Source organism: Choloepus didactylus, chromosome 16, assembly GCF_015220235.1.
Source record: "Choloepus didactylus isolate mChoDid1 chromosome 16, mChoDid1.pri, whole genome shotgun sequence".
NCBI lineage: Eukaryota > Metazoa > Chordata > Mammalia > Pilosa > Megalonychidae > Choloepus > Choloepus didactylus.
This window is the reverse complement of record NC_051322.1, coordinates 15,250,914-15,275,867: the sequence shown is the minus strand read 5'-3', so window position 1 is coordinate 15,275,867 and position 24,954 is coordinate 15,250,914. Positions and strand designations below refer to the sequence as shown.

General features: G+C 41.5%; 1 pseudogene; it reads right to left on the bottom strand.

Annotated features, from left to right (window-relative positions):
• Positions 1 to 3,174: 3,174 nt before the first annotated feature.
• LOC119511234 overlaps positions 3,175 to 24,954 on the bottom strand; it is a 48,833-nt pseudogene continuing 27,053 nt past the window's right edge.

Sequence of the window (24,954 nt, the reverse complement as noted above, 5' to 3'; positions counted from 1 at the left end):
CTAAGTTTGTCATGTTAAAGCCAACATTAATGAATAAAACATGGCATATTTAAAAAAATATGATTTATTCAATGCCAACCCTTTGTAATCATATAAGTCTTTTAATTTCCTTTCCTCATAATGGACATTACTGAAATGAATCAAGAACAAGGAGAAAGAGAACTGACAAAGAAACCACTTTTATAAAATAGAGAACAATTTCTTTGCACAGATTAGCTGACTGCATTTGGGAAGAAAATAATCACGTATACTCTTCAGTTCTATCCTACTTACTGATATATGCTGACTGCATGTACAGGTTTTTTTAAATATGATGAATTTTATTTTTTAGAATGTTATCTATTTTCACTGACACAATTTTCCATATGAAGGCAATTTTATAATTTATTGTTAAGATGGCTTCATGACAACTGAGCCATGCCTCTGAATTTGAACACATAGTATTTGCTTTCTGTCAAATAGGAATCACTGCATCTGTTGACAGTAAACTCAAATTCAATGGGGAAAAAAAAGGATGAATAACCTTGTGGGAAGTTTCCTTGTCTTATCTTTAAAGTCAACACACTCTGTGTTTAAGGTGAAAATGATATATTTGAGGATTTATAGAGTCCAACATATGCAGTTTATATAGCATCACTGTGCTGTTTGCTATGGGAAGGACAGAACAAAAAAAGTGTAAGGTTCAGTCCTCTAACAGCTTCTTGATGTTGTTAGTAAGACAGTTACAGTATACTTTGAAGCATAGAGGTTTGGATATAAATCAGTCTCAAGTATTATCATAAAGTTTATAGAAGCTATACCAGCAGCATATACCCTATATAGAAAGAACTATTTTTGTTCTCTTCTTGCTTTCCTATTTTTATTCCTACAGTAAGAACTTCTGAATTAATGGGAGTTGGTTTCTAAGTCTCTGATCCGGTCCTTTTTAAAGGAGGAGTAATAATGTGTCTGGTGAGTGTGAGAAAAGGACTCAGCAGCAGTATAGTTTAGGCTGTCTGAGTTCTCTTTTTCAGGTTACCCTGTCCCCAGGATGTCCATACCTCCTTCCAAAGAATAAAGAAATCAGGGTAGGATTCCAACCCCACAGAGGTAAATATTACAAACTCTCTCCCTCGTCCTCTTCCCCTCTCCCTCCCCGTCTTCCTCTCCATCTCTATCCCTCTCTTTCTCTATTTCTCATCTAACTTGGGTTTGAAGAATAGATCCAGGTTGACATTTCTAGTCTGTGTTACATACTAACACATTACATAATATGGAATAAAGAAAGAAATCATATTTGGCCTCAGATCCAAGACTTATTCTTTGGTTTGGAGCAATGCAGCAGTTGTTTGTGGCTCAACCAAACTAGATTCTAAATGTTTGTTCACCCAAGTCCCTGTATCATGCATCAAATTCATCATTATTAATACCATCTATGTCCATTTGATAACCCCTTGACTAAGCAGCCACAGCAGCACTGCTTTCCAGAGGTGTCCATTGGATTTGCACCCTTGGCTGCACTTGCTGGTTCATTGTCAAGATAACATCTCTTAAGTTATTACCCAGTTGCAACATTAAGAGTCAGGGGAGTTTTTCAACGAAGCAGGGCTGATTTCAAAAATTTATCTGGAATTCCTTGGGTCACCTTCCCTTTCTCCAGTGTGTCACATTCACCAGCATTGGAAACCCCATGTGGGATAGTAAGATGGAGAGAACTAGTTAATGTTTCTTGTATTATTTCCCACATGAACTGCTTGTCTCAAGGACATCTCCTCAAGAGGACAAAGGAACTTTCATTGCAGCCAGAATTTGCTGCAAAAATCTCTGAAATGTTTTCCAATCCTCTCCAAATAAATTTAAGGCTGGCATGAGAGACTCCTGGAGGGGATGAGCTGTAAGATGGCCCAGCTGCTGCCATTCTTTGTTAACATTATGTGCTCTGTTCCCTCATGTCCCAAGTGAACCCTCCAAAATCATAACGCTTTGCTTTGTTTATGCCCATAGCAGTCACAAATTTCTTGTTGCATGCTCTGTGTATGTATGCATCTATTGTCTTAAATGGGATGGAAACTTCTGCCCACCCAGAAAAATCTTAGATCTAGTTGTTAGAGTGGGCTGCGCTTGAAGCTGACCGCCAGCTGGACAAGGAAGTCCCCCAACTTACAGCCACATTGGCAAAAATCAGAGCAAAATGTAGGTGGCATTCAACTTACTTTCCAGTCCTTGGCCTGTGGGAACTATCTCCTAAATTCCTTTCTATTAATAGACAATAAAGTTGGAGATGGTTTGTGGCTTACTTTACCATACAATTTGGTCACAATGTTCACTACTGATTTGCATGGATGAAAACCATGTCTTTATTAGTATCCCATCTTTACTGTCAAAACTGTAAAAAGACTGAGATTTTACCTTACTTGTAAGCTAACAAGTTAGCCTGTGACAGTTTCATGTATTCTGATGAAAGACATGAATCACCCGAGTAAGAGACAAAGGACTTGATCCCTCTCAGTAATAGCAGTTGCCAGGGTATCAGCAATTTTTTGTGCCAGTTCCTCAAGCTCTGATTCCCAAAGAGAGACGTGACAAAGGCCATCTGACACATGCACGTGAAGTGATCTGCACAAGAAAAGAGGACCCCAGGCCTAGGAGAACTTGAATCTTTGATACTGGACAGGACAGTAAGTATGCCTGCCCTTTGCTTTGGAGGGAGGCATTATTTCTATCTTCCAAAGCTGTTCACTATAAAAACATGTTTGAAAACACAGTCTGGAACAATGACAGTTTATGCAGAGCAGGTTTAAATGGGAGAGACCCGTGAAGGCCTGCCTCACAGCATGTACTTTGTAGAAGAAACAATTTGAGTCAAAGTGAGACTGAGAACTAAGTCATTTGAGAAAATGATATTTAATATTTGGCTAAGGAATGGGTGAAATGTAGGACTCCTGAATTCCAATTGACCAAAAAAAAGCTGCTTTTATGTTAAAGCAAGGGAAGTATCAGCCTTATATTCCAATTTTCCTATGCCAAAAAGTATTTTTTTTTTTTTTGCTGGTACCTTTTTAGATTAGGTTAGAGATGTCACTGTGTGCACAGGATTCAGGCAAAGGAGTTTTCTGAGGGATATAATGCCTGTAGGCAGACTGAACTGTCCAATCTACCCTTGAGGAGGAGCCCCTTGGGGAATGGACAGATGAGCTAAGGAGCGTCGAGGAAGGTGTTGGTTCAGACGATGGAGGCGACCGTCTTCCCAGTGGCATTGAAGGTGCCTTCTCTGTCTGAGCTGGACTCCAAGTGGCTGCTCCCAGAGTAGGCATCCAAGCCCGAGAAGATTCCAACACAGATGGCCACAGAGGGGCAGTGGATGCAGGGACTGCTCAGGGAAGTGCTTCCAAGAGACATGCAGGACAGTCTCTTGATTCTTGTCATCGGGTCAGGGTCTGGTTTCAGTCTTTCCACCCTGTTGCCACTCTCTAAGCTCTTACGCTTCACAGCTCCTGCCAACAGCTTCGCCTGGGAGAGCTTGTTTTTGGTTTCATGGTTTTCACAGGCAGTTTCTTCTCCACTTCCTTCTTGTTTTCTGGAGAAATTCCAACCTCATTGAAGTTACTTCTGCATTCTTTCAGTTCTTTAAGTTCTTCTTCTTCTCTTTGTTGCTTTTCTTTTAGTTCCAGCTGCAGAGAAACCTCATGAAGGAAGTTGGTATCATCTTCATCGAAGCCTCTCACCATGTTTTAGAATTTGAACTGCTCCTCATACTCCTGCTGCTTCCTGACATTCAGCTCCTGGAGTCTTTCACATAGAGATCAAGGGTCATAAACCTCTTCTGTACATTGTTCTGGATCCTCAGGTTTTGGAACTTTCTCCCATTCTTCTTGCCTCCTTTTGCGACATGCATCTAGCTCTGCCTCAGACACAAACCTGTTTTTGATAACAAGCTTACCATCTTCCCCTCCATCCGTAATCGAACAGTCAGTCTCAGGCTAGTACACAAGTGGTTAGTGGGAGTTCTGCCACCAAGCCTGCACTTGGCTTCCTGGATCGCACTCCAGACCTACACTCAGACATCTGGGGATCGGGCCTGAGAATCTGTATTTTAAAAGGGCCACAAAAGATCCTGTTTTCCACAGAAGTTTAAGAACCACTGCTATGAACAAATAGATCTTGTTGTCGGGAGGCGATGCAGAACTTAAGAAACAGAATAACAGTTGCAGCAAAGATGGGAGCAGGGGACTCAGAGGCTAGTTGGCAAAGAGTGCCTCCACTTGCTCCACATCACATTTATTAGCTTCATTTTATCACAAGAAATAGAGGACTTGCCAACAGGCCAGAGAAGGCAAGACAGGGAAGTTAGCAAGATATGGAGTCAGGGACAGGCCATTCGAGGCTTGCATGCTTCTTGCATAAACAATGTGGGTGCTGCCCTGGACAGTGTTCCGTCCGGGCAGGACTCGGTGTTCCAATGTCCACACCCTTGAGTATGTCAAGGATGCATTCCAAGCTCAGGCCATTTTCCCACAAGATCTCTCCCTTTTCTTTCTGTTGTGGACTGATATTCACTAACTCACAGAGGACCACAAACAAGACACTCCATCTCTTAGCCTTAGTTTTCTCATCTGCAAAACTGGCATACTGGCTTGTTTTCTATTAGAACAAAATGCACTTAGCATTAGCAATTGGTATCTGGTACATAATAAATGTGTTTCCAATCCTGCACTTACATTCTATGATTTGACCATTTCCAGACAGGTGTCCCCAGATCTCCTGAATCATCTAGAGCTGTCCCAAGTCCTTTGGAGCCTTGGTGGCCCCACTTAGCAGAAATGGAGGGAAGCCAGTGACAGGGGCCAGCAGGAGGCCTGGCAGTCCTGGGCTTTCCTGAAAGGGTCGGGGAGCTTCCCTTAGAAGACCTGGACGCCTTCTCAGCAGGCTCCCTCTGCTCCCCCCAGGCTGGGCCCAGCAGGCCCCCGGCCACGGCGACTCAAGACGTTGGTCCACGGTGGGGACTGAGGGGCACCGTGGGCCCTAACATCAGCCGCAGCACCCCTAACTGCTGAGCGAAGAAACTGGAGCCCAGGTTTCGCCACCTTGCCAGGGCCCAGGCACACTCACCTACCCACCCAAGGGAAGTGAGACCCCTCTGTCAGCAGAGCCCACCCCAAACTGCCTCTGCCAAGGCCCCTCATTCTTTAAAAAAGGGGAAAAAAAATGAAGAAGAAGAAGAAAGAAAAGAAAAGAAGCTTTGCTTTTGTGTTCCTTTTGACCAAACAGTATTTTAATAAAAGAAAAACCTAATGGTATTTTGTCAAGAACAGAAGTTTTCCAAATGAAGTCTGTGACAGTTTTAGTGAAAAGTACAAAACCAAAAGACCTTTCTTCACTGTATGGAGCAGAAGAAATTAAAATTCCTAAGACAAGAAATTCTCATTTACTGCTTAAAATGTCTGAAAACAACCATGAGGATTCATTATGCAGAAACATTTTTATTTGATTCTAAATCAACTGTTGAAAATATAGATGTTAATCAAGGCAAGAAGTTGCTCATATGATAGGTAGATGTGACAAAAAGTTTAGATGCTTGGCGTGAAAGACTAAGTTTATGCTATTCAAAAATAGCATGACACTAAGATATAGGCAGAACATTCTGTATATTGTAAGAATATTCACTGAATGTGAGTGTTCTTACAATATAGAGTAAGAATATTGTATTCTTACTGTATATTCACTAAAATAAAACTTAGAATTTCTGACTATAGCAAATTCACAGCATTTTTAAGGGATTCACAAATGTATCTTATGTAGCAAAATCTTGAATATGATACTGTACTTATAGAATGGAGGAGGAAAAAAGTAAGCCATTAGTATAAAAGTTATATAAGGTAGAATTTTGAACTCCTGTTCTCTGAGTGGTAAGCAGGCTAAATATGATAACATCGTCCAAGGTACTATGGTGAAACATAGACAACAATGACGTGGTCTGTCCCCGGAAACTTGCTCTCTAAGGATGTGTTGCACCTCCTCTCCATCCTCCTTCCCTTCTCTCTTAATCCTCTTCAATTCGTCTTCCTCTCTTTTTTCTTCCTCCTCCATTTTCTTCACTTTTGATTTGTCATTAAATGCATTTAGCAGAACTACATAAGTTGGGATGGGTGAAATATGGAAACGTGAAGGAAGGAGACGAATTCAATGAGGAATCCCAGGGTCCCAGATTAGCAGGTATTTTCATTTGGTACTTTTCAGGAGGTATGCAATTGTCTGCTAAGAATCAGAAACCTGATTAATGGTGTGCCAGTTTGAATGGACTGTGTCCCCCAAAATGCCATTATCTTTGATGCAGTCTTGTTTGGGCAGACGTATTAGTGTTGATTAGATTGGAATTCTTTGACTGAGTGTTTCCATGGAGATGTGACTCAATCAACTGTGAGTGAAACATTTACTTGGACAATTTCCATGGAGGTGTTACCCCACCCATTTAGGGTGGGTGTTAACTGGATCACTGGAGTAGAATAAAGAATTCACAGAGAGAGGGAGCTCAGAGCAGCTAAGAGTGACATTTTGGAGAGCAACTGAGAATGACATTTTGAAGAGGAGCTGCAGCTAAGGGAGGACAAAATGCCCCAAGAGCAACACTTTGGAGAGTGCCATCTTGAAACACAACCTGGGAGCAAGCAGACACCAGCCACATGCCTTCCCAGCTAACAGAGGTTTTCCGGATGCCAATGGCCATCCTTCAGTGAAGATACCTTGTTCTTGGGCACTTTATGGCCTTAAGACTGTAACTTTGTAACCAAATAAACCCCCTTTTATAAAAGCCAATCCTTTTCTGGTATTTTGCATCCTGGCAGCATTAGCAAACCGAAACAGATTTTAGTACCAGAGAAGTGGGGTGCTGCTGAGTTTGCAAATACCAAAGATGTTGGGATGGCTTTAAATGGATAAGGGGAAGGTCCTGGAAGAATTGTGAGGCACTTGATAGAAAAGGCCTAACTTGCTTTGAAGCAACTGTTTGTGGAAATATGGACTCTAAAGATACTTCTGATGAGGCCTTGAGCAGAAATGATGAATGTGTCATTGCCAACTGGAAGAAGGTGATCCTTGCTTTAAAGTGGCAGAGAATTTGGCAAAATTGAGTCCTGGTGTCAGATGGAAGGAAGAATTTGAGAGCAACAAGCTGGGATCCTTGGTTGGTGGGATTTTGAAACTAAAAGTTGCAGACATAGCATGGCTTCTCCTTACAGCTTACAGTAAAATGCGAGCAAAGTGAGATAAACTTAGAACTGAACTCTTGGGTTCAAAAAAACCAGAAACTGATGGTTTGGAAAATTCTGGGCTTCCAGGGTTGGAACCCCAGAAGCTACAGCCCAACATGAGGATTTAACCAAACATGGAACCCGACCACCATTTCAGTACAAGCCAAGGTTGGAGATGGAGTTATCCAGAAGGGATTTGTGGAAAGTCCTATTGTCTGATGGCTTTGACCCCTGTAAACTTCATGCCAAGCCAAAGAGTTTTTTGCTAAATCTGTATAAAGGGAGCCACTGCTGGTCTGGACTAGAGGAGATGGAAAAGGAACAAATTGAAGGAAAAATGTCTTCAAAGACAGAACCATGGAGGTTGAGGTCTGGAGTCAAGAGGTCTCCGGCTGGGAGAGCAGAGTGGCCCACATGCATGGAAAGGATGAGTTTGCCCCAGAGGTTGAGAGTGGGCCTTCTGCCTCAGTGTTCAGGAAGAGTGCTATCACCCCAGGCCTCAGAGACGGTGGAGCACATTCCCCGGGGATTGGGGAGAGCCTGGCTGCCACCCCACTTTCTGAAGGGGTTGAGCATGTGCCCCGAAGATGGAAGAGAATCTGGGTGCTGCCCTGATATTTGAGGAGAGTGGGGCTGAGAAGGTGGTCTCCCCAATGTGTGGATATGTTGGAGCACTCACCCCAGCATTGGGAGAGAAAAGGGATGCCGCAAAGGACTGTAAGAAGGGTTAGACTCCTGCTCGCTCAAGCCCCAAGGATAAACCATCATTCTCTAAATGATGCTCCGACTTGGAAATCTAATGGAGTCTGCAATGCAGGTTTTAGGAACTGTTTTGGTCCTGTTAATCCTGTTTTCTTTTCAGTTTCTCCTTATGGCAATGGGAATGTTTATCCTATGATTGCCCCTCCATTGTATATTGGCAGTACATAACATGTTCTAAGTTTCACAGGTCCACAGCTAGAGGGGAATTATACCTTGGGACAGACCACGCCTGTAACTGACTGTGATGGGATCTTGTACTTAACTGTTGTACTAAAATAATTTAAGTTTTTGTGATTTTGTGATGGGATGAATGTATTTTGAATATGGAAAGAGCATGTCATTTTGGGGTACAGAGGGTGGAATGTGTCAGAATGAATGTATTGTGTCCCCCAAAACACCATTATCTTTGATGCAGTCTTGTGTAAGCAGATGTATTAGTGTTGATTAGATTGGAATTCTTTGATTGAGTGTTTCCATGGAGATGTGACTCAAATCAATTGTGAGTGAAACATCTGATTGGACAATTTCCATGGAGGTGTTACCCCGCCCATTCAGAGTGGGTGTTAGTTGGATCACTGTAGTAGTATAAAGGAATTCACAGAGAGAGGGAGCTCAGAGCAGCTAAGAGTGACATTTTGACCAGGAGCTGCAACTAAGAGAGGTCAAAACACCCCAAAAGCAACACTTTGGTGAGCGCCATTTTGAAACACAACCTGTGAGCAAGCAGACACCAGCCACAAGCCTTCCAAGCTAACAGAGGTTTTCTGGATGCCAACAGCCATCCTTCAGTGAAAACACCCTGTTCTTGGACACTTTATGGCCTTAAGACTGTAATTTTGTAACCAAATAAACCCTCTTTTATAAAAGCCTATCCATTTTTGGTATTTTGCATCCTGGCAGCATTAGCAGACCAGAACAAACAGTAACTTAAACCTGATTAACAGTAGCTTAAACCAATAGAAATGTTCTGTATCAGGATTTCCAAAAGCAGATTCTGAGATGAAGATTTATGTGAAAGAGATTTATTAAGAACTACTCCTGGAGGAATCCGTGGGGTAGCAGGGATGGGAAGATCAACAAGCCAAGCGCGGGTGAATTTTCAGGTAAAATCCTAGCCTCTGCCTGATCTCAAAAGGGAACTCTGAAGTGTAAACTAGACCTCAAAGTTGGTCAGAATTCAAGGCAAGAGAGCTAAGATTTCATACCCCACAGCAGTTATTGGCTAGAGGCCTCACAGTTGGTGGGCAAGGAGGAGTGGTGGAGAGTAGATGTAAGTTCCCAGGCACTTCAGATTCTCTGCACATACAGGCTAATTGGCTTTAATAGCCTAAGGCCAATTCTCAATAGACAGTTACAGATAGAGACCCTTAGAAGCAATAATACAAATGATGGGAGAGATGCAAAGAAGTAGTACACAAGATCCCAAAGCATTTGCTGCAAGAATATTAATATTATTCTATAAATAAATATAATTAATATAATATTCTAATATTAATATTCTAAATATTCAGAAAAAAGTAAACTTTCCAACATGCAGTCCAATTTCCATCTTTGTCCCTTTTGGTTATCTATATCTATTTCCATATCTTTATCTTTATGCATGAATATATAAATATGTGTTTATGTGTGTGTGATTATACCATATATGCAGTTTTTAATCCTGATATATTTTAAATATATTCTACTATTATTAAAAATTCTTCATGCTTTTTAATGATTACATTAAAAATTTACTCATATCACATGGCCACCCTATAAAAGCAGCACATAGCAGTTAAAGTGCTGACTCTCGAGGGGGATAACCTGTATTTGATTCCTGGTACTACTGCTTATTAATTTAGTCAAATCACTTAACATCATTGTTCTCTAGTTTTCTCAGCAGTAAAAAGGGGCTAATGATGGTGCCCAACTCAGAGAATTGCTGGTTAAAGTTAGTAAATGAAAAGCATCTAAAATACTGTCTGCCAAATAGTGATTACTGTATATAAGATTTAGCTATTCTATTTCAGGATTTGTGATGATTTTCTATTGTTTACTCTTATGAACCATTACATAATGGGTATCCTTATGCACAAATTATTGTTTACATATATGGTTTCTTCTTTGGGACAGACTTCTAAAAGTCATCCCAACCTATTCTGTCATAAGAAATAGATTCCATCAAAAGTTTTCCTCCAGGTATAAATAATGTTTACTGTACCAGGAACTATTATGGTATTAGAACTAAAAATGTTTTCACAGTCTGTAGGTCAACCTCAATTACTTTTATATTTTCAATAAGTTTACTTGAAGCAAAGAAGCAATTTTTGGACAGAAAGCTTTGACTACCAAAATGTGCATCAAATATTTATGTTCCAAATACTTGGAAAGGGGAATCAACCTACTGAGTGCACATGTAACAACTCGTTCACATGTTCATGCGCACACACACAAAGACACAGACACACACACACACACATTTAGTGCTTAGCTGTATTTCCACAGCATTAAACCAGATTTTCATTCAATCATTTCAGTCAAGGAACATTCAAGTGTTAAGTATTCAAACGAAAATGACACCTGCTGATTTAAAAGTTGATGTTGATAAATACCAACAAAGGCTATTCTCAGTTTTATTTTCATAGACTTTCTGAAAGTAAGCTTAGAATTTCTACATTGTATAATCTTAAACTTACTTGATTTTAATTTAATCCAGTTATAAATTATAAGATATATATATATTAGAGTTTATATATTTAAATTAAAAGTTTTATACAAAGTTTGACCTGAGTCACAGGCAAAAGCTCTAATTACAATGACATATTAGAAAACAGATCAAATTAACTCTCATGCTAAAATAAAACTGTAAAGATGAAGATGAAATGGGAATACATAAAAAGGAAATGAAATTCATTAAATGTAGGAGAATGCAAAACATTGTAAGGCTAATGACAAAGAATAATCTATAAACTGTAATGAATGTTCAAGAGTATAACCAAAAAAAATGGTTTACAGTTTATAACTATGTATATCATCATAAACCTAGGCTCTCAACTTTTTTTTCCTCTCCCTTAATGTTACAAAATCTAATGCTGTTTTAAGTTTTTCAAAATAAAAAACTCTAAATACTTTTCTCTTAAAACAATCCCATGTGTTACATTGGCAAAAATTCAGGAAAAATGATAGACACACAGTCATTTCCTATGAAGTTTATATCCAAAAGACAGTTTCATATATATTTAACTCTTTAAAATGGGATCAACAAATCAGGCCTAACAGAATCTGCTTCTAAGTTGGTAAACTTTATTTAGTTAAAGTTTATTTCTCTCCAAAGATTGTTATTGGACTCTAATATGGGAAATTTATGCGCACATATGTTTGTGTGTATATCTATAAATGGTTAATGTGTTAACACACATATATATACACACAAAATAGTGTAATGTATTATTAACAACTATTGATTATTATTAACATCAGGTTTTGGTATGCTGCCAGTTGTTTTATAAAGCCTTATATGACATCAATAACTCACTTTATCTGTGCTTAACCGCCAGCTCTGAGGCCTGTAGGTGTAGGCAACAGCTCTTTCTCTTCCACCTACCCATTTCCCCTGCTTCCCACTGGGGTCAGGGGATGGGGGTGGGGGTTCTTACAAGGTTACTGCTTAAAAAAAAGAAAAACACTCTGCCAAGGTGCTATTCTTAGGTTTTGGAAGAAGAAGCAGACATTACAACTTTTTATATTCAAATAACTTTTTGTACCTTCCCCTATTTGGAATTCTCATTTAGGAGGAGCTATCCTCTTAGAAGGTCAAACGTTGAAACCAGAGTAGACTTGCCAGCAAGCCTCAGTCGGCGGCAGAGGACCTTCCTGAAGCCTAAACAAAAGGGCTCGTGGCATCTCAAAAAGAATCCAGCTGAGAGTACCCGGATGACACCAGATAGGGCCTGAAGTTTAAACCCAAACTAGTAACAGTGATTCTTAAATGGCACGTCCCCTATTTAAATTTCCTTTCAGTCTCTGAGGCAGTAGAAGCCTCAGTGGGTAACAGGAAAGATATAGGGATTTGGAGATTCTTACCCAGGCAGAGAACAGATTCATTTAGATCCTGTTATATTCAGAATGCAGAATTAGATAGTTATCTTGACAGACTTCACACAGCAATCTTGTTGACCTTCAATACAGGAACCACATTTATAAGTGTTCTTAGTGGACATAAAAATAGTTTGAGAAATTAAATATATGTATAGAATATACATTTTCTTTTCAGTTAATGATGTAGCAAAAATGTATATCATATAAAAGTCACTGTGTATGTTTTGCTTTCATTTTCATACTTTTATTTGATATTGGATTTTTGTAAGGAGTATATATTTAAAATTTACATTTCAAATATTCTACCAATGTTTTTCCTTCATTTACACCTGTAGCAGAGATTACTGAATATATTGCAATGCCGGGGAGAAAGTAAGGCACTTTAAGTATCTACTATTATGTCAGGAAACAACAGTAAAAGAAGTTAAGGGAAAGGTTTGGTGTTGATTAAAGTCAGGAGGTAAATTTTAGAAAAGGTGCTGCAACCTCACAATTTAGCTCTGTAGTATTTCTATTGCTATTGAATTGTCATTGCTAACCTGCAGAGAGAAAATAGATGAAGGCACTTTATTGCTTTTTGAAACTTGGAAGGGGAGAAAAAAAAAATCAGTACTTTAAATAAAGATTTCAATTCCTGGCCTCCCTAGCCAACCCAGCAATTGAACCAAAGTCATTAATTTTTAGCCCCAAGAAAATAAGAATTCAGAATATTAGCTCTACATGTGGACGTTCAATAAAATGGTCTATGGTGGTAGAGGAGAAACATTGCATATGTAAATTTAGGGCACATTAGAAATGGATTTCATTTCACAATGTCATAGTAAGTCACTGTAATAGGAAACTATCATGCTTTTTCTAAGAAAACCATGTTTTAAAGCACTCTTGACTGAACTTCAGGGAAAGTTTTCAGTTCCTAAATCATTTGACATTTGAGAGTCTGTATTCTCTCCTGACTTTGAAATTTCTGCACCGATGATGATCATTTTGACTCCTATTATCATTTTTTTAAGAAAAGTTATCTCTTGGGATATGAGGGTCGAGGGTGAATTTGGAGACATGGGCTCCAAGCCAGCTTTGTCACTACCCGTGGTTTTGAGCACATTCTTAAGCTATTTGGGTTAGAATTTCCCCATAGTGAAAGTCTTGGGCTAGTTTAGTTCCATCATCAGAATCTTGGTGCAGTACACAGATTGCAGAATCTTCAACTACAGCCTTATCAGTAGTTGATAAGTCAGTGGTCAATATATGAACAATGACAAAACACCAAATGGTTTTTTCTTTCTGTCTTTGCATTAATATGTTTCTCTCTCTCTCTCTCTCTCTCCTCTCTCTCTCTCTCCCCCTCTCCCCTTCCCTCTCTCTCTCTAATTATGAGATTTACATATCATTAGAAAATTAAACACTGTTTCTTAAAAGGAAAGAATTTGTATGAGATTTTGAAACAACATATATTCCAGCTTCTTATCAATGCACTACTGTAACACAATCTAAACTCCAGGAAGCTTTGGAAAAGACCTAACTCTCCAAATTGAAGGATTCTTCCCAGATTCTTCAGTTACTACTGCTGCTATGTCGCAAGGCTTGCACTGTTTAAATTAAAAGCGCAGTGTCTGTTCTCTTTCATGCAGAGAGCTATAGATAACTAGAGATCTTGACAGCACTCTAGTTTATTCCAGAATATTCCTAAAATACTTGACAATATCACTGGCAGCTTAAGTTCAGTGCCCTGCTCAAGAAGATGCTAGAGAGTGAAAACTGCTGTCCCCAGCACAATTGCATCCTCTTGCAGATGTAGCACTTTCTCACAGACAATTTATGTCATTGAAGGGCCAGGGGAGCCAGGCTATGTGTTTGCTAATTTCTATTTCCGAGCCCAATTTACATGAAGTCTTCTGAAAAAAACATTATTTAATCTCCCACTTAAGAACACAATCACATTTTATGTGACCATGAAATGTGTAAACACTCAATTTTACTACAGTGATCTGAGAAAAAAAAATTTACATCCATAGATTTATTGCACAGGCCCATAGTCACCAGATACAGGGAAATGAAACTTTATGGGTATAAAAGTATATCAGATATGATTGGGTTGATTTTAGTTGATTAATACAGCTTCAAAGACATATTTTTATTTATTCCCTAAAATTAATTATTTAGTGCAACTTCCATTGATATTTTAATAATTTTCAAGGACTATTCAAATGCACATAGCAATAAAATACTATCTTCTCCAAATGTTATTTTCTTAATCATATCCCTAATGTTCTACTCCCTTCAAAATGTTTTTATAGCAGATCAGTCATCATATTCTTCAGCTCTAGATAGAGAGAAAGAATATTTCTTCCCACTCTTTCTTGAATTTATTTTTACTTTCTCTTATTTATTAATTTCATTAACTTCTTATTTTGATTTTTCTCACCTGGTCATTTACTCTGATACTTTTCCAACTACTTTGTCTCATAAATCATCCAAGTTCACCCACTTGGTCATCTAATTTCACTGTCAGTTTTTCTGCAAATATCTCCTCTGGGCCTTACGAGTGCATACACTTATTGTTGTCTTTTTATTAACATGAGTTGTTACATATATGAAATCTGATTTGTTAATATTTCTAATGTGTTTTTGAGTCCTGTTTAAAAAAATCTTTTGTCTATTCCAAGATTAGGAAGAAAAGGCATCAATATATATACACACACATAGGTAAAGGGCCATATGATACAGTCTTGGTCACAAATGCTCAACTTCCCTGTTTTAGAACAAAATCAGCCATGAACAATGCATAACAAAGGACCGAGGCTGTGTGCCAATAATACTTTCTTTATGGCTCTCACAACTTGAATTCTATGCAATTTTCATGTCATGAAATATTTTTCCTTCTTTTGAATGATTTTCAACCATTTAACTTTGTAAAAATCATTCCTAGCTTGTTGGTCATACAAAAACAGAGGGTGGGTTGGACCTGGCCCATAGGTACCTGTTCTAGAAGATTTATTGTATTAATGTTAATATTTGTACCCATGACCCATTCGTGAATTTACTTTTCTCTCCTGTGTCAGGTAGGTTTTCTGTTTTATCATTTTCCATATGGCTATTATGGTGGTCTCTTTTCAGCATTGATAAAATGGATTCTCCTCTCAGCAATTATAAATTCATCCCAGCAGCTGCTGGAAGTGTTCTCTGAAGATGCCCTTGGCTGTCAGCCACCTTGCAGATTGCCTGACTGGAGAAAACTACTTTGCCCAATGCCGTGCCTTCTTAAGTGCCATCCACATCCAATGACTGATCAACAAAGTGACGTAAAGGCATGCCCCTCCCTCCCTACTGAATAATTCTGAAAAGCCATCCAAACTCCAGGTCTCCAGGTACAGCTGTCTGAGTCTTTCACTGCAATTGCACTGTGGTTCAATTTCCTGTCCATGAATAAATTGTCAAATATATTAGCAACAAGGTTTTTTGTAATATTGTTTTCTTATTTCTAAATGTCTGTCAGATCTAGAATTATGTCTCCTTTTTATTAATAATATTGGTAGCTTTTAACTTTCGTCTTGCTTTTTCAATTAATTATTATGCTTGAGGGAGAGATGAATCAATTTTATTAGTTCTTTCAAAGATAGCATTTTACCTCATTGATTTTTTTCCTTTTGTTTTAGTAATTTCCATTCTTTAAAACAGCTTCCTTTTAATCAAAGTTTTTTTTTTTTTTTTTTCCTGGCTTCTAGAAATGGATAATCAGATTATTGATATTTAGCTTTTCTTCTGTTCTTATATGTGCATTTTATGCTCTAAGCAATGATTTAAGAATTGCTTTAGTTTCATCACAGAAGTACTGATGCGTTGTTTTGAAAATTACAATTCTGTTAAAATTTTTTCTTATAATTTCTTCTTTGAGTCATAGGTTTATTGGAAGCATATTCCCAGTTTACAAATATTTGTGGATTTTAGCCATCCTTCTATTATTAATTTGTAGCTTAATGTGCAAACATTTGGGATTTTCTAGTTATTTTTATTAATTAGAAAACAATGTGGGTATATTATGAAAAAATGTAAATGTGACTATTAGGGCAAATTTATTAATTGCATTGTTTAAATCTTGAAATTGCCTTATTTTTCTATCAGTAACTGAGAGAGGTGGGCTAAAAGCTGCAGCTAGGTATTTAGAATTGCCAATTTCACTTAATCATTGCTTTGTATAATGTGAGACTATCAATCAACCTATACAGAATTAGAATTGTTTTATCTTCCTGATATCGTTCTCATAACAAAACTTCCCTATTACCTCTATTAATAATTCCTGACTAATATCGCTATGGCTACACCACTTTTCTGTTATTTTGAAATATCCTTTTTCAATATTTTTACTTTTATTATATTGTTTTTATATTTTTTGTGTCTATGCTTTCTAAGGCAGGTAGAGGTGGCCTTTGTTCCTGTTTTGGTTTGGTTGGTTTTAATCAAGTCTGAAAAATTTTTCTTCCCGAATAATTTGACATATTTATATTTGATGTATTTACTGAAATATTTGGGTAAGTCTGCTACCTTACTATTCATTTTCTATTTGACCCATATTTTTCTCCTATTTTTTTCCTTTTTTAGTCTTCTGTTGATGTCTTCTAATGAACTATTTTTTATTTTTCTTAAGTTAATTCATACTTAAATAGTATTTAATTATTTTTAGTGGTCATTTTAGGAATAAAATTATGAATCTTTGATGTATTTAGTGGCTACATTAAAATAACACAAGTACAGACTCTTACAACTCCTTTTATCCCCTCCTGTTGTTTTGCCTGATTTTCTCATATATTGCAGGTCTACATATATTTTCACCATGCATAGTATTATTGTTGTTGTTTCTAAAAGGCAATAACATTTACACTGAGCCACATATTTATGTTTCTTCAACTCTTTCCTGCATTCCCTTGAATTAATCTTGAATCTCCTTCTTCTTCCCATAGTAGAGAATTGCTGAGGACATATACTCTCAAATTTTGCTTTATAGGAAAAGATTTTATTTTACCTTTATTTTATTTTGGGATGTATGTTTTATTATCATTAACTCTATAGTATGTTCTAATTCCTCTTGCAATATCTCCTTTGAGTCATGGATTATTTAGAGTTATGCCAAGTTATCAAGTATTTACGACATTGTTATTTTTTTCTAATTTAATTCCATTAGGGTCAGATTTTATGAATAAAGATTCTATTCCGTGATGGTAATGCTTTTCTTTTGAATGACATCTGCTTTATGGCACAGTATATGACCCATTTTGGTGAAAATACTATGTGCACTTAAAAACAATGAGTAATCTTTTCTCATTGGTGAAAAGCTCTATAAATATCAACTGGGGAAAAAAGATGATAATGTTACTGAGATCATCTACTTCTTTACTGATTTCTTTGTCCAGCTGTTCTGTCAATTACTGGAAGAGGGATCCTAAAATCAACTATGACCATGGAAATTGGGAGTCTCCCATTTTTTATTAACATGCACATTGCTTCTTTTAGTTTTCTATTTGGCCCTCTTCCATTCACTCCTTTTGGTATTTAAAAAATCAGTCTGCCATTTTTATTTCATGTTTCTATTTATTAATTTCTTGGTCATACTTTAAAAAATTTAGTGGTTGCATTATAGATTAAAATATGCATCTTTGTCTCTGTACCAACTAATGTAAATTGTTGCTATTTCCACTCTCTAGTAATGCTAAAATGTCAGCATGATTTAATTTCATTTAATACTTAAGTTCTTGTATTACCAGTATCATGCATTTTGATACCTGCATGTATTTATATTACATTAAAAATAAATATTGTTAGCAAATATTTTTTTCCATCTCCATTTGTTAAGGACTTGGTATAGATCTCTACACTGGTAGTTCTTTCCTTGTAAATGCTTTAACATGTTATACTACTCCCTTTTTGTCTTTCATCACTAATTTTTGAAATTTGCTTATTAGTTGTATCGTTGTTATTTTAAACTAATGTGTCTTTTTCCCTCCATTCCTACAAACCTTTTATTTTTGTCTCTAGGTTTTAGCAATTTTACTATAACATATTTATCCAGTTAGGGGGACATAAGTCTTTATCAATTTGTAGCTATATTATTTTTATCTGCTTTTGGGAAATGCTGGACTAGTATCACTTCAGACATTACTTTTCCTCTAGTCTCTCTCTCCTCTCCTTCTGGGACTTCAATTACATGTATTTTAGATTTTTCACCCTTTCTCCTGAGACTTACATTTCTGCTTTTTCCTTACATGGTTTAAATATTTGTACTTCAATATAAACTCCTCTTTTTACCCATAATAAATTTTAGGCTGCTGCTTTTTTAAATTAGGTTTCAGATTATGTGACATAGGAATATCTCAGATATAACCTCCTTTATTGCAGCTGGAAAATCTTAATTTTTTAATATAAATTTTATCCATTGCATTAGAGTAACACAATGCCTGGTACATAGCTGTGCTGGTTTGGATATATTATGTCCCCCCAAAAAGAGCCACGAACTTTTAATCCAATCATGTCAGATGGAAACTTTTAATTGTTTCCATAGAGATATGACCCACCCAACTGTAGGTAATAACTTTGATTAGATTATTTCCATGGAGATGTTACTCCACCTGTTCAGTGTGGGTCTTAATAAAATCACTGGGATCCTATAAGAGAGCTCATAGACAGAAGGAGCTCAGTGCTGCAACTGAGAGAGACTTTTGGAGAGACACTTGGGAGCTGACTGCTTTGGATATGCTAGCCCAGAGTTTGCTCCAGAGAAACTAAGAGAGAAAAGCCCAGAGACATTTTGGAAAAAGCCATTTTGAAACCAGAACCCTAGAGCAGACACCAGCCACATGCCTTTCCAGCTAACAGAGGTTTTCCAGATGCCAATGGCCATTCTTTTTTTTTTTAATGCAATTTTATGGAGATATAGTCACATACCACACAATCATCCAAGTCTACAATCAATTGTTCACAGTAGCATCACATAGTTATGCATTCATCACCACAATTTTTGAACATTTTCATTACTCCAAAAAATAAGAATAAAAATAAAAATAAAAGTAAAAAGGAACACCAAAAACATGTCATACTCCTTCCTCCCCACCTCATTATTCATTTACTTTTTGCCCCCCTTTTTTCTACTTATTTGTCCATACACTGGATAAAAGGACTGTGAGCCACCAGGTTTTCACAATCACACAGTCAAATCGTATACGCTATATAGTTAGATGATTGTCTTCAAGAATCAAGGATAGTGGATTGCAGTTCAACAGTTTCAGGTATTTCCTTCTAGCTATTCTAGTACACTAAAAACTAAAAAGGGATATCTCTATAATGCATAAGAATAACCTCCAGAATGATCTCTCTACTCCATTTGAGATCTCTCAGCCACTGAAACTTTATTTTGTTTAATTTCTCTTCTCCCTTTTGGTCAGGATGGCTTTCTCAATCCCATGATGCTGGGTCCAGATTCATCCCCAGGAGTCACGTCCCACATTGCCAGGGATGTTTATTCCCCTGGAAGTCATGTCCTAGATAGGAAGAAAGGCAGTGAGTTTACCTGCAATGTTGGCTTAGAGAGAGGCCACATCTGAGCAATGAAAGAGGTTCTCTGGGGGTGACTCTTAGGTACAATTATAAGTAGGCTTAGCCTCTCCTTTGCAGTAACAAGCTTCATAATGGCAAGCTCCAAGATCACGGGATTGGCCTACTACAATGGTAGTCCCCACTGCTTGCGAGAATATCAGGAATTCCCCAGGTAGGAATCGGCCGTTCTTCAGTGCGGGACACTGATTACGTGCTTCAACTTGGCGGGCCTGGGCTGGGGGACCGGATCCACCCCTGGGGAGGGTAGTGGGTACGGGTGACAGCGCCCTCCACAGCCCCCCGGGCCTGGGAAAGTGAGGCCGGAGGCAGGCCCCATTTCCTCACCCAAATTACCAATGTTAGGGGAGGCTTGCCGGAGGGAACCGCCTTTTCCCCACCCCCTTATCTTGCCCGGACACTCCCCGTTGCCAGCGCAACTCCCATCACCACCAGTGCGCATACATTGTTGCCGGACACCGTTACGGGAGCAACTTTCGCCCCTTTTCAATCAACCTCCGCGCTCTCTCAGAACCAATACAAGCCTTTAACCCCTACAGCTACCCCGCCCTCTAAACCGCCCGATATAAGCTTGTACTCTCCCCTAATAAACTCTCTCTCTCTTGGTTTTCTTCATCCTAAAAGAAACGTGTCCCGCCTGTTCCTTTCTCGCCGCCCTCCATACTTTGCACGCCTCCCGCCGGGGACCTGGCCAAGTCCCCCGCCTCGCCCTCGCCTCCGGGAAAGAGCCCCCGCCGCCGGTACCCTCGGAGCAATCCTGGGAGCCTAGGATTTAGCAACCGGCCGCCACCCTCCCCCAGACGAGTCAACTGCGACCGCAACTGGCGCCCAACGTGGGGCCCCTGGAATTAAAAGTCCTCTCTACGCAGCGGTCCAGTAAAACCACCCACTCGCCCGGACGCCTCTCCAGCTCCCCTTCTCCTCGCCTGCAAAGTAAGGGCCGCCTCTCCCTTGCCGCCCCGCGGAGCCGCCTCTCCCTCGCCGCTCCACGTCTAGGGCCGCCTCTCCCACGCCGCTCCGCGCCCGGGCCGCTCTTCCTTTCCCGCATTAACCTAACTCTTGCCCCCGACTACCTTTCGTCTTCTCTTCCTATATCCCCCCCATTCCTCCTAACACTATTCCTCCAGTAGCTTTCCCTCTTCCCCTCCATTACTTTGCTGTGGTACTCTGTGTCTTTGTTTCTTTGTTTAGCGCGGTGTGCCTCTTTGCAACCGCCCCCCCCCCAAACTGCTCTCGCTACTACAGGGTCCTGCCTTCTATTCTCACTGTCTCCTTCAGCCTCGCGGCCACGATTTACCTCATTTTCTTTACTCTATAATCAACCCCCCTTTTTTCTTTTCTCACTCCGCTATGGGTAATCATCTATCTGCACGCCAAGCACCCCAAGTTCGCGCTCTGGCGGGTCTCCTAGACACACATCGCTGTAAAGTGTCTGTCCGGCAGCTGCAGGTATACTGGGACCTCCTGCTGCCCTTTAACCCATGGCTCACCACTTGCCATCTTTGGGACCCTGTTACTTATGATCGCCTTATTGATCGGGTCACCAATGCCATGGAACATGAGAGCAAGCGCTTCCCTCCCGGCTTGCTCCCCACCTTAATAACCGTCCGCTCCTGCCTTCAAGGCTCCCTCCCCCCTAATCGAGGCCCCATTAAATCCAAGGAGGCCCTATCAACCCAGCCAACAGATTCAGACAGCGATACTAATGTAGACCACGATTCGGACACAGAATCCTTAGTCGAGCAAATTAACAACGCGCTCGAAGTCGCCCCCCCAAAAACAAAGCAATACTAAGCCTCGCCAAGATGGCGAACTTCCTCCTTCTTCTTCCATCGAGGGGAGGAAGTGCTCCGGCGATGACGTCAGCCCTAAGCTGGGCCGGAAACCACATGCGCTTTACCCCGCCCTTTCACAGGGCGGAGTTAGTCCGCCATCTTATGCCTTGGGCCCCGCCCTTTCACAGGACGGAGCTAGTCCACCATCTTATGCCTTAGCCACTCCCACCGCGCCGCCGTCTTGCGACGCTTGGGGCCTCCCACTTCCGCCTTCCCCTCCGGCGAGCTCCCCCTCGGAGCCGCTACCGGCAGCTGCCGCCGCTCCTCCCACCCTGCCGACTAACAACCCCTGGCTGCCTTCTACACCTCAAGGCAACCCTTGGGGCAACGCTCCCCCTACCCCCACTCCCGCGCCAAGCCCTCTGCAGGCGCGTCCTCCTTTCTCTCGTGCTTTTCGCTGCTTTCCTCTTAACCTCACCCCCACACCACAGAAACCGTATGACTGGTATCCCATTGACTCCGATACTATCAAGCAGCTTCGCAGGGCCGTCAAGGAAGACGGGTTAGGTAGCCCATACGCTTCCCAATTACTACAGGATATCGCCATGAACTTTTGCCTCCCCCAAGACTGGGCCTCGCTTGCCCGTTCCATTCTTAACCCCGGCCAGTTTGTAGATTGGCGTGCTCACTTCCAGGCGGAAGCAGCTAAGCAAAGCGAGCAAGACGCAGCCACTGGAGTCTATCATCACCCCGAAGCCTACTTGGGCACGGGAGCATTTATAAATGCATCCGTCTATATTAATGCGCCTGCCGCCTTTTGGCCTATCCTTCGGGGAATCGCCTTGCGAGCTTTTGCCAACTGTTCCGCCTGTCGGCCTACTAAATTCACCAAGCTCCTCCAGGAGCCAAATGAGCCTTTTGCCACCTTTGTCTCTAGGGTTGAGGAAACCTGCGCTCGAAAGGTTAATGATCCCCAGGCCCAACTGGCTCTCGCTCGAGAACTCATTCTCGAGGGAGCCAATCCCCCTTGCAAGCAGGCTATTCTTCCCTTGCGGGAGAAGAGCCTATGCGATTGGATACTCGCCTGCAGCGCCTTTGACCCAGCTGCTGCGTCCCTAGCCCAGGCTGTCTCTGGCGCTGTCACTGCCGCCTTAGCCGCCACCACCGGTTGTTTTAAGTGCGGGCAGAGCGGTCATTTTGCCCGGGAGTGCCCCAATGCAGAAGTCAACCGCCCGCCTTTCATGCAGCGTAATGGGCGCCCCCCTCCCACTCCTTGCCCACGCTGCCAGCGTGGCTATCACTGGGCACGCGATTGCAAGAGCAGCCCCAGAGATCTTAGCAAGGATAGCTTAAAAAACCTCTGCTATCCCTGGTGCCCTGACGGCAGTCAGCGCCAGGGCACTGAGCAAGCTTTAAACTCCAAGCGGGGCAAGCCTCAGCCCCGCCCCTAAGAGGCAGCGTGCCGGCCGGTTCTAATAAAACTAATCACTTCACCGGCAGTAAAACGCTTATCTGGACAGTCCCTATCACCCCAGAAAAGCCTACTCGTAAGTTAAGAATAGAGGGGCAATGGTACACGGGCACGCTCGATTCAGGGGCAGAGGTCTCTTGCATGCCCGCTCAGTATGCCACCATGTGCATGGTTCTCGATGGTCCCTCGGTAGTGGGAGCCACTGGTACCTCCACCTCTCTTCAGGCCATAGGGCCCATTAAGTGGGAGGATGAAGAGGGCCACTCAGGCACCTTCCGCCCGTTATTTCTACACACCATAGACCAAATTTTATGGGGCCGTGACATCCTCGCCGCCTCTGGGGCAGTGCTTACCACGCAGCCCCCCCAATAATGTGCGCCACTGCTTGTTTAACACCTCCAGCGCCCATTCCTCTGCAGTGGGATACTGAGGAACCTATATGGGTGGAGCAGTGGCCCCTTCCCACGCATAAATTAGTAACACTCCAAGCCCTTGTCCAAGAACAATTGGACGCTGGCCACATAGAGCCTTCTACTAGTCCCTATAATTCGCCAGTGTTTGTTATTCATAAAAAAGCCACAGGGAAATTTAGGCTCCTCAATGATCTGCAGGAAATCAATAAGCATATTCTTCCCATGGGTTCCCCGCAGCCTGGCCTCCCCCATCCGGTAGCCATCCCGGCCCACTATCATGTAGCCACCATTGACATCAAAGACTGTTTCTTTTCCATCCCGCTACATGAGCGAGACCGCCCGCGCTTTGCCTTTACAGTTCCCGTCCCCAATCACGCGGGCACGGCTAGCAGGTACCAATGGAAAGTCCTCCCTCAAGGGATGCGTAACAGTCCGGCCATCTGCCAAATGTATGTTAATCACGCAGTGGCCCCCCTGCGAAAGCAGGCCATGCTCATCCATTACATGGATGACATCTTGGTGGCCTCTGAGGACGCCGAGGCGCTTCCTCTAATCCTCGAAGACCTCACCACTAATTTAGCTGACCTCGGCCTTACGGTTCAGCCCGATAAAGTTCAAATTGTGCCACCATTAGCCTTCTTAGGGTTTAGTATTGATAAAACCATTGCCCCGTCCGCTCCCCAGCTGGACATACCGGATCGAGTCACTATCACTGAGCTTCAACAGCTCTGCGGTCAGATCAATTGGCTCCGCTCTGCGTTGCCGATCACCACCGCACAGCTCCAACCACTCTTTATGCTGCTGAGTGTCCCTGAAGCCCCGCCGCTAGCAATCTCCCGGCGCATTAAGCTCACCCAGGAGGCAAAGAAAGCCATTGCCGCTATTAACAAGGCACTCGCCGCCTGCTGTCTCAACAGGTTCAGCACTAAAGAGGGCAATCTTATAGCACTCATCCTTCCTACGCCCGGCACACCCATGGGCTGCCTGTGGCAGGAAGGCCCTCTACTTTGGGTGCACCCTGCTAAAAGCCGGCTTAGAAAAATTTGCCCCGCAGTGCGGCTCTGGATCAGCCTAGCTTCAGATCTAGTCACCCTGGCTGTTCATGTATTCGGAGAGCCGCCAGAAAAAATTGTTTGGCCCCTAGACGCAGGCCAAACCCGCCTGCTTATACGTGACAACCCGGACATGCAAATCCTTTTAGAAGGATTTCATGGGGAATTCAGCTGCCACTATCCTAGCCATCGGCTGTTACAGGGACTCGCCAAGCTTCCCTTCCGCAGCCCCTTCCATCCTTTCCCCTCCTCTGCATCCATCCCGGGTGCCACTACCGTCTTTACTGACGCCTCCAAAACCCGTTTCGCCTTCCTCTCTTATTCGCAGGACCATCCGGAACCCCGCCTATTCAGTTATGTCAACCTTCATTCAGTCCAAGTGGGGGAAATTCTGGCAGTGTCATACGCGCTAAACGCCCACTGCAACCACCCAGTAAACATTTTCACTGACAGCCTCTACACGTATCAGGTCTGCCGAGTCCTTGCATTTTCCACCTTTTTCCCCGGGAACTCGGCCATCGATAAAGCACTTTCTGACCTCAGAAGCATCTTAGAGCATAGACAGGATCCTTGGTTCGT